This window comes from Dendrobium catenatum, unplaced genomic scaffold (genome assembly GCF_001605985.2).
Source record: "Dendrobium catenatum unplaced genomic scaffold, ASM160598v2 fragScaff_scaffold_128, whole genome shotgun sequence".
Taxonomy (NCBI): Eukaryota; Viridiplantae; Streptophyta; class Magnoliopsida; order Asparagales; family Orchidaceae; genus Dendrobium; species Dendrobium catenatum.
The window spans coordinates 142052-151081 of record NW_021318590.1 but is presented as its reverse complement, the minus strand read 5'-3'; positions in this window follow the sequence as shown (position 1 = coordinate 151081).

Here is a 9030-nt window from a genome sequence, read left to right as displayed (position 1 = left end):
ATTTTAATTCCATCTAAAATACAGGATGGTATAGAATACCAGTTAAAATCATTTGCCACATTCCAAAATCAATCAATTGCAAAAAAGTAGACATGCAAATTTTCCAAAAATCAAAAGAAATATTTTCAAATAAAGGTGGTCTGGTGATTGAATAACCTTTCTGCAATATTAAGATTATAAAAATTAGCCATGGATTAAAATTCAAAGTTTTTTCAAAAACTTATTTTTTTAAATCTCGCTCTGATACCACTTGAAAGTTTGTTAGGGATGTTAGGCCCTTATGAACTGGCCCAATGCTAATTAAGAGAGAAGTGAATTGGTATTTTAAATATCTTTAAAATAAAACTCAAACCAAACAAATATTCTCAACAAAGAAACCAATACAAAAATTAAATGCGAAAATAATAAAGAAAAGAACACACCAGATTTATAGTGGTTCAGTCAAACCTTGACCTACGTCCACTCCTCGGAGGCACCCTCAGAGTATTGCACTAGACTAAGTGTCTCTCCTTTAGCCCCCACAGCTAAGTGGAGAAGTCCTTATAAAATTACTTCCACCTTCCCTGGTACGGCGGAGTAGCCGGGTACTTTGACACTAAAGAGATCTTCTTATTTTATGAACTTCCCTCAAGACAAGCCTTGAATCTAATAGTACTAAGGTGCAAGTTTTTTGGAGCAACGATGTGGAATCCCCCTCCACACTCCCTTGAGTCCCCCTCCAAGGATCTTCTCCCTCACTCAAACTCCACCCTTTTCTCTCTCCCTTGCAAGCTCTCTCTTTAAGTTTCCCCCAAAAGAATGAAGCTACAATGGCTGCCAAAGACACTTACCAAGTGTCTTGCCAAAGCTTAAATAGAAGATCTCAAAATGAGCTCATTAATGTAACTTGTTGACTTTATTGTCCAGACCAATATAAATATCAGCCCGGCCGATCAGCGTAAATTATGCTCAATCAGCCTAGTCGGTTAGGGAAGATCATAAGATTTTTTGTCATATCGTCTAGGACGATAGGATATCATCTTGGACGATAAGTTCAAATCAGAGAAAAATTATCCTGAACATCATCCTAAATAGAAGCTGGCCGATGTCAAATCATCCTGGTTGATCCTAAGATCTGCCCAGTCGATGTGATTGTGCAAATCACCATTAATTACTTTCCTTAATTACCAAATTTATTTAGAAAAAAATTGAGCTGGATCGACCAGGCCGATCCAAGATAGACCAGACCGATCATAGGGAAGATGTCCAAAAATAAGTAAAAATTGAGCTGGATCAGTCAGGCCTATCCAAGATAGGCCAGGCCGATCCCCAGGATGATGTCCAAAAATAAATAATTCTTAAATAGATCTGGCGGTAGATTCTTTCTGATTTGAGCTTATCATCCTGGCCGATATAAAATCGTCCAAGACGATGTGCTTTATGAAGGCTGCCTAAAACATAATGCCATGATTAGGGTTTTTATTTTTGAACCGATCGTCCAGGCCAATAAAAATATCATCCCGGATGATGTTACAAAAAATAGTAAACTCTATGGAATAGTCAATAATTCTTCCAAGGTGTGTATGTAAGATTACTTAGCATCAGGAGCCACACCAATTACAATGGACTCAAGAAAGGAAAAAAGGTACAAACTGACTCAGACCTAGTCTACCCAATTTTGAGCTGGTTCTAATTGCAGTCTAATCTTATGGACCTAAAAAGTCAATAAGTAAGGCAGTCGTAGAGAAATAAGTGTGTTTGCTACCATCAAAATCATTATCAATGAAAATAGAATCACGTTCTCCCAATCTTCCCCTTACTAAAATAAAACTTCAAAAATGGGCGAAATAAAAAAAAATATTATTTTTAATTTTTGAAAGAAGAATAAAGAAAAAAAAGATACAAATACAATAATACGTTCTCCCCTTTGACATTATCAAAAAGAGAATGGGCACAAACAATTAGGATAATAAAATGATAAAAAGACAAAAAATGATTCCTGATTAAGTGAAGACAAAATCAAATATTCTTAAAATGAGAAAGTTACCTCTTGATTTTATTCAAAAACTTAGTAAGGAATGGTTTGACAACGCATAATCAAGAAAAGGTTCGAAATTCATAAATTGTTAATACAAGATCAAGTTCTTTTAAAGGATCAAAAATTTTTTTATCCAATATCTAAATCAACGAACAAATTAGAAGAAAAAATACTAATTTTTCAAAACTCCTTTAATAAAAAATATTTAATCAAAAATTAATGCAAAAATTGGTGAATCAAGAATAAAGATTTTCAAGATCAAGTATCAAAAATATCAAGGCTTTTCTAAAGCTTTGAGTAAAAATAGAAAAAGTAAGCATACTCATTGTGGGCTCATTTTATGACTCTTAACAGTTTTTCACGCACTTTGTGCAACTTTTACTTTTTGATACAATTTATGTATCTTTCTCAATTTGGCATCATTACGTATCGTTTGATTTGGCATCATTGGCCACTTTTTTTTAATTAAATATGCTACCTTTCTAAAATTTTTAAAAATAAAAGTAAATCAATTCTATTGATAAAGCGAACTACTTGATTAAGAAAATTATAAGGTAGATTCAACAACTTGCAAATGATCTCTATGAGATAAACAAAATGTAGGGAGATGAAAAAGATCAGTTTTAAAATCTAATTTATAATATGATGAAGATTTTGAATCAAAAGTAAAATAACCTTTTTAAGTAAAAAGATAGAGAGACAAAATCATGAGTTTCCTTCTTTTGATTATTTTTAGAGAAGTCAACCACAACTTACATAAGAATTCAAGAAAATTAGGAGGTAAGGTTTTTCATTTCTCCATGTTTCCTACATCCAAAGTAAATAACATCAGAAGAAATCTTAACATTCTTACCATTTTTACCTTTATTCAACTTTTATTGATGCTTATATTTTAGTGAGCTTTTCAATTTTCTTGATAAATCTTCGCTTTCGTTACCAACTAAGCCACTTTTCTCCATATCTTCAGCATTTAGTACTATCATTTCACATGCACCCAAAAGTCTTTGACCCAAACTTTGCTTGTAGGCAATGAGTGAGTCAATCAAATTATCAATAGAATATTCATTCAAATTCCTTGATTCATAAATAACAACAACTTTGTCATCGAACTTATCAAGTAGACAATGAAGAATTTTATTAACTTTTTCAAAGTTTGAAAACTACTTTCCTAAAGCATGTAATGATGTAACAATTTGAATAAATCTAGTATACATATTTAAGATCATCTCATAAGGTTTCATGCAAAAAAATTCAAAATCATGCATTAAAATATTCAACTTGGATTGCTTGACTTCACTAGTGCCTTCGTATATGGTATGTAATTTATCCCAGATTTCCTTACTAGTGGTGCATATGGAAACTAACATATAATCTTTAGAATTTAAAGCGCATAAAAAATAGTTTAAAGATTTTGCATTCAATTGAGTATTGATTTTCTCTTCTATACTCCATTGATTAAAAGGAATATCAATTTTAATTCTATCTAAAATATGAGATGGTAAAGAATAAACAGTTAAAATCATTTGCCACATTCGAAAATCATTTAATTGTAAAAAAGTAGACATGAAAATTTTCCAAAAATCAAAAGAAATATTTTCAAATAAAAGTGGTCTGGTGATTGAATAACCTTCTGCAATATTAAGATTATAAAAATTAGCCATGGATCAAAATTTAAAAGTTTTCAAAAACTTATTTTTATGAATCTCGCTCTGATACCACTTGAAATTTTGTTAGGGATGTTAGGCCCCTTATGAACTGGCCCAATGCTAATTAAGAGAGAAGTTAATTAGTATTTTAAATCTCTTTAAAATAAAACTCAAACCAAACCAAAATTCACAACAAAGATAACACAATGCAAAAATTAAATGTGAAAAATAATAAAGAAAAGAACGCACCAGATTTATAGTGGTTCAGTCAAACATTGACCTACGTCCACTCCTCGGAGGCACCCTCAGAGTTTTGCACTAGACTAAGTGTCTCTCCTTTAGCACCTACAGCTAAGTGGAGAAGTCCTTATAAAATCACTTCCACCTTCCCTGGTGCGGTGGTGTAGCCGGGTCCTTTGACACTAAAGAGATCTTCTTCTTTTATGAACTTCCCTCAATACAAGCCTTGAATCTGATGGTACTAAGGTGCAAGTTTTCTGGAGCAACGATTTGGAATCCCCCTCAACACTCCCTTGAGTCCCCCTCCAAGGATCTTCTCCATCACTCAAACTCCACCCTTTCCTCTCTCCCTTGCAAGCTCTCTCTTCAAGTTTCCCCCAAAAGAACGAAGCTACAATGGCTGCCAAAGACACTTACCAAGTGTCTTGCCAAAATGAGCTCATTAATGTAACTTATTGACTTTATTGTCCAGGCCAATATAAATATCAGCCCGGCCGATCAACATAAATTATGCTCAATCAGCCTGGTCGGTTAGGGAAGATCATAAGATTTTTTGTCATATCGTCTAGGCCGATAGGATATCATCTTGGACGATAAGTTCAAATCAGAGAAAAATCATCCTGAACATCATCCTAAATAAAAGCTAGCTGATGTCAAATCATCCTGGTTGATCCTAAGATCGGCCCGGTCGATGTGATTACGCAAATCACCATTAATTACTTTCCTTAATTACCAAATTTATTTAGAAAAAAATTGAGCTGGATCGACCAGGCCGATCCAAGATAGGCCAGGCCGATCACAGTGATGATGTCGAAAAATAAGTAAAAATTAAGCTGGATCAGTCAGGCCAATCCAAGATAGGCCAGGCCGATCACCAGGATGATGTACAAAAATAAATAATTCTTAAATAGATCTGGCGGCAGATTCTTTCTTATTTGAGCCTATCATATTGGCCGATATAAAATCGTCCAAGACGATGTGCTTTATGAAGGCTGCCTAAAACATGATGCCATTATTAGGGTTTCTATTTTTGAACCGATCGTCCAGGCCGATATAAATATCATCCCGGATGATGTTACAAAAAATAGTAAACTCTATGGAATAGTCAATAATTCTTCCAAGGTGTGTGTGTAAGATTACTTAGAATCAGGAGCCACACCAATTACAATGGACTCAAGAAAGGAAAAAAGGTACAAACTGACTCAGACCTATTCTACCCAATTTTGAGCTGGTTCTAATTGCAGTCTGATCTTATGGACCTAAAAAGTCAATAAGTAAGGCAGTCGTAGAGAAATAAGTGTGTTTGCTACCATCAAAATAATTATCCATGAAAATAGAATCACGTTCTCCCAATCTTCCCCTTACTAAAATAAAACTTCAAAAATGGGAAAAATAAAAAAAATATATTATTTTTAATTTTTAAAAGAAAAAAAAAGAAAAAAAAAAGATACAAATACAATAATATGTTCTCCCCCTTTGACATTATCAAAAAGAGAATGGGCACAAACAATCAAGATAATAAAATGATTAAAAGACAAAAAATGATTCCTGATTAAGTGAAGACAAAATCAAATATTCTTAAAATGAGAAAGTTACCTCTTGATTTTATTCAAAAACTTAGTAAGGAATAGATTGACAACGCATAATCAAGAAAAGGTTAGAAATTCATAAATTGTTAATCCAAGCTCAAGTTCTTTTAAAGGATCAAAAATTTTAAGCCAATATCTAAATCAATGAACAAATTAGAAGAAAAAATACTAATTTTTCAAAACTCCTTTAATACGAAAATATTTCTTATGGACGAACGAATGAGTTTAAAAAAATAATTGCTTTTCGTAAACACACAATTTTCGAATTGTCCTTTCGTACAGACTTTTGACCAAGACGATCATACAGACGAACACGTGTTCGTACGGACGATCAGAAATTTAACTCGTTTTAATGGCAGTTGAAAACCGTCCCCCTCCATGAACCGACATGTGTTCGTCTGGACGAACCAAAGGTTCGTACAGACGAAGTTCAAAATAAAAACTATCTTATCCATTCAACTGCTGCATTCAATCATCCCGTCGTTTGAAAAATATTTCGTCTCGGATGATCGTGATGATCGTACAGATGAACTACATTAAAAACTGCTCTTAAGACGGTTCGAAATCACGTAGTTTGTCATTTTACACACATTGTCCGGTACGAAAAATTTTCATCCCGGACGATGATGACCACTAATTTTCATTTTCACACTCAAAATAAAAATGAATAAAAATAAACAAGACACACTTAAATACACACCAAAAATAAATAAAATAACAAAACAAAAAAATACAATGAACACAAAAAACAAAAACAAAATATCAATTTTGTAGAAAAAATATTTTTATCTAAGCATTTAAATCAATCATTCCAAGCCTACTTCTTAATGTACTGAAAGTATCAAAGGCTAAAGGTTTTGTAAAAATGTCTACAAGTTGATTTTTTGTTGAAACATGGTTAAGTTCAATTTCTCCCTTAGATACATGATCCCTTATGAAATGATGTCTTATGTCAATGTGTTTAGTTCTTGAATGTTGAATAGGATTTTTTGAAATGCAAATAGCACTAGTATTATCACAATAAATTTGTATAGTGTCTATAGTTAATCCTAAATCAATCAACTGTTATTTTAACCAAAGTACTTGTGCCACACAACTTCCTAGTGCAATGTATTCTGCTTCTGTAGAAGATAGGGCAACTGAATTTTGTTTTCTACTAGACCAAGAAACTAAAGAATTGACATGTTTCTGAAGTGCTTTTCCTATACACCCTACAGCCCGCAAAATCAGAGTCTGAATAACCAATAATTTCAAATGAAGAGCTAAATATTGGATACCAAATTCCTAAGTTCTGAGTTCCTAGTAAGTATCTTAAAATCCTTTTCACTACTGTCAAATGTGATTCTTTTGGAGTAGATTGAAATCTAGCACACAAGCAAACACTAAACATGATATCTGGTCGACTAGAAGTCAAGTAAAGTAAGGATCCAATAATACCTCAAAATTTCTTTTGATCAACAGATTTTACCTTAAGGTCCTCATCTACTGATCTGAGGAACTCATTGGTGTACTAACAGGTTTAGCATTGTCCATTTCATATTTTTTGAGGATGTCCTTAACATATTTAGTTTGACTAAGAAATATACCTTCCTCAAGTTGCTTAATGCTAAAACCTAGAAAGTAATTTAAATCTCCCATTAGACTCATTTCAAATTCATTACTCATTGTTTTAGAAAAATCATCACAAAGATTTTTATTTGAAGATCCAAAAATGATATCATCCACATAAATTTGAACAATGAGTATATCCCTTCCAAATTTCTTTAAAAAAAGAGTTGTATCCACACTTCCTTTTTAAAAAGATCTTTCAAGTTGGAAGGTGCTCAACCTCTCATACCAAGCCCTAGGTGCCTATTTCAATCCATATAATGCCTTTTTTAATTTGAAAACATGATTTAGATATTTAGAATTTTTAAAACCTGGAGGTTGTTCTACAAAAAACATCCTCTTCAATTACTCCATTTAAAGTCTTTTCATATCCATTGAAACAATTTGAAATCCGTAAAAAAGCAAAGGCTAATACCCTAATTTCTTCAAGTCTAGCTACAGGGGCAAAGTCTCCTCAATAATTTTCTTTAATCTGAATTATACCCTTAGCAATTAATCTAGCCTTATTCTAATGACTATTCCTGAAGTCATTCATTTTATTTTTGAATACCCACTTAATTCCATACTATATTTGATCTTTTGGCCTCGAAGTAATTTCCCAAACTTTATTTCTTATAATTGAATTCAACTCTTCTTGGCATGGAGATATCCAAAATTTCATCAGAAAGTGCCTTGATCAAATATAGTGTGTTCTATAGTTTGAAATAAAGCTGAATGATTGACTTCCTTGTTTAATCCATGCGTAGTTTCTAACACCCCTCACTAGGTTCACCTATAATCAATTTCCCTTGGTGATTTTTAGAATATCTCAATCTTCTAGGCAAAGGATTTCTATCTCCAATTCTCTTCCACATTTTCTTCCAAGTTTATTCTATCATCTTTTGGGAGTTATTCTCAATCTCATCTTCAATACATTGGCTCTTCCAAAATTTCCAGATTCATCATATACAACATGTATGGTCTCTTCAATGACCAAAGTTCTTTTGTTGAATACCCTATAAGATTTTCCAACACTTGAATTCCAACAAATTCCTTCATCTGATTTGAATCAAAATTTCCTAAGGCAGATTTTCCATTATTATGAATAACACCTTGCAACCAAAACATGCAGAATGTGACAAATTAGGTGTTCTCCCTTTTAGCAATTCATAGGGTGTCCTTATTTAAATTGGATCTCACATTCACCTATTCAGACTAATGACATGTTGTGCTAACCGTCTCAGCCCAAAAATATCTAGGAAGTGATGTATCTACTACCAAACTTACTCGGGCGGTTTCTATTAATGTTATATTATTTTCCTTTCGACTATCCGATTTTGCTGACGGGTTCTAAATGCAGAAAATTTTGATCAATTCCTTCTCTCTTACATAAGTTTCCATCTTTCATTTCAAATTCTCCTCCAATGATCATTTTGTATAGAAATATTTTTACACTCTATTTTTCTTTGAATCCAAGTCGAAAATTTCTAAATCCTCAAATGATTCCTCTTATGAATAGAAATCTAACCCAGTGATTCTGAGTAATCATCTACTATAACAAATCCATATACCTTCCCTCCTGTACGTTACAGTGCCAACTGGTCCAAAAGATCCATGTGTAAGATTTCAAAGTTTTACTAGTCTAAGATCCTTATTGTACTGAAAAGAGACTTCCCACTGCTTACCAATTTGACATGCATCACAAAGGTGGTCCTTATTAAAGTCTAGTTTGGTATACTTCTTCTAAGTTTTTGGAAATCTTTCAAAGGTTTTTCATGCTAGAATGATAAAGTTCCTATGCCAAAACCATGACTCATTAGAGACAGTTTTAAACAAAAGGCAGTAGAGTTGAATGCACATTTAAATCTAGCATATAGACATTGTTTATCCTTTTTCATTCACACCATCTTTACCATTTTAGCTTATATATGTAGCTAGTAGGAAAAATTAC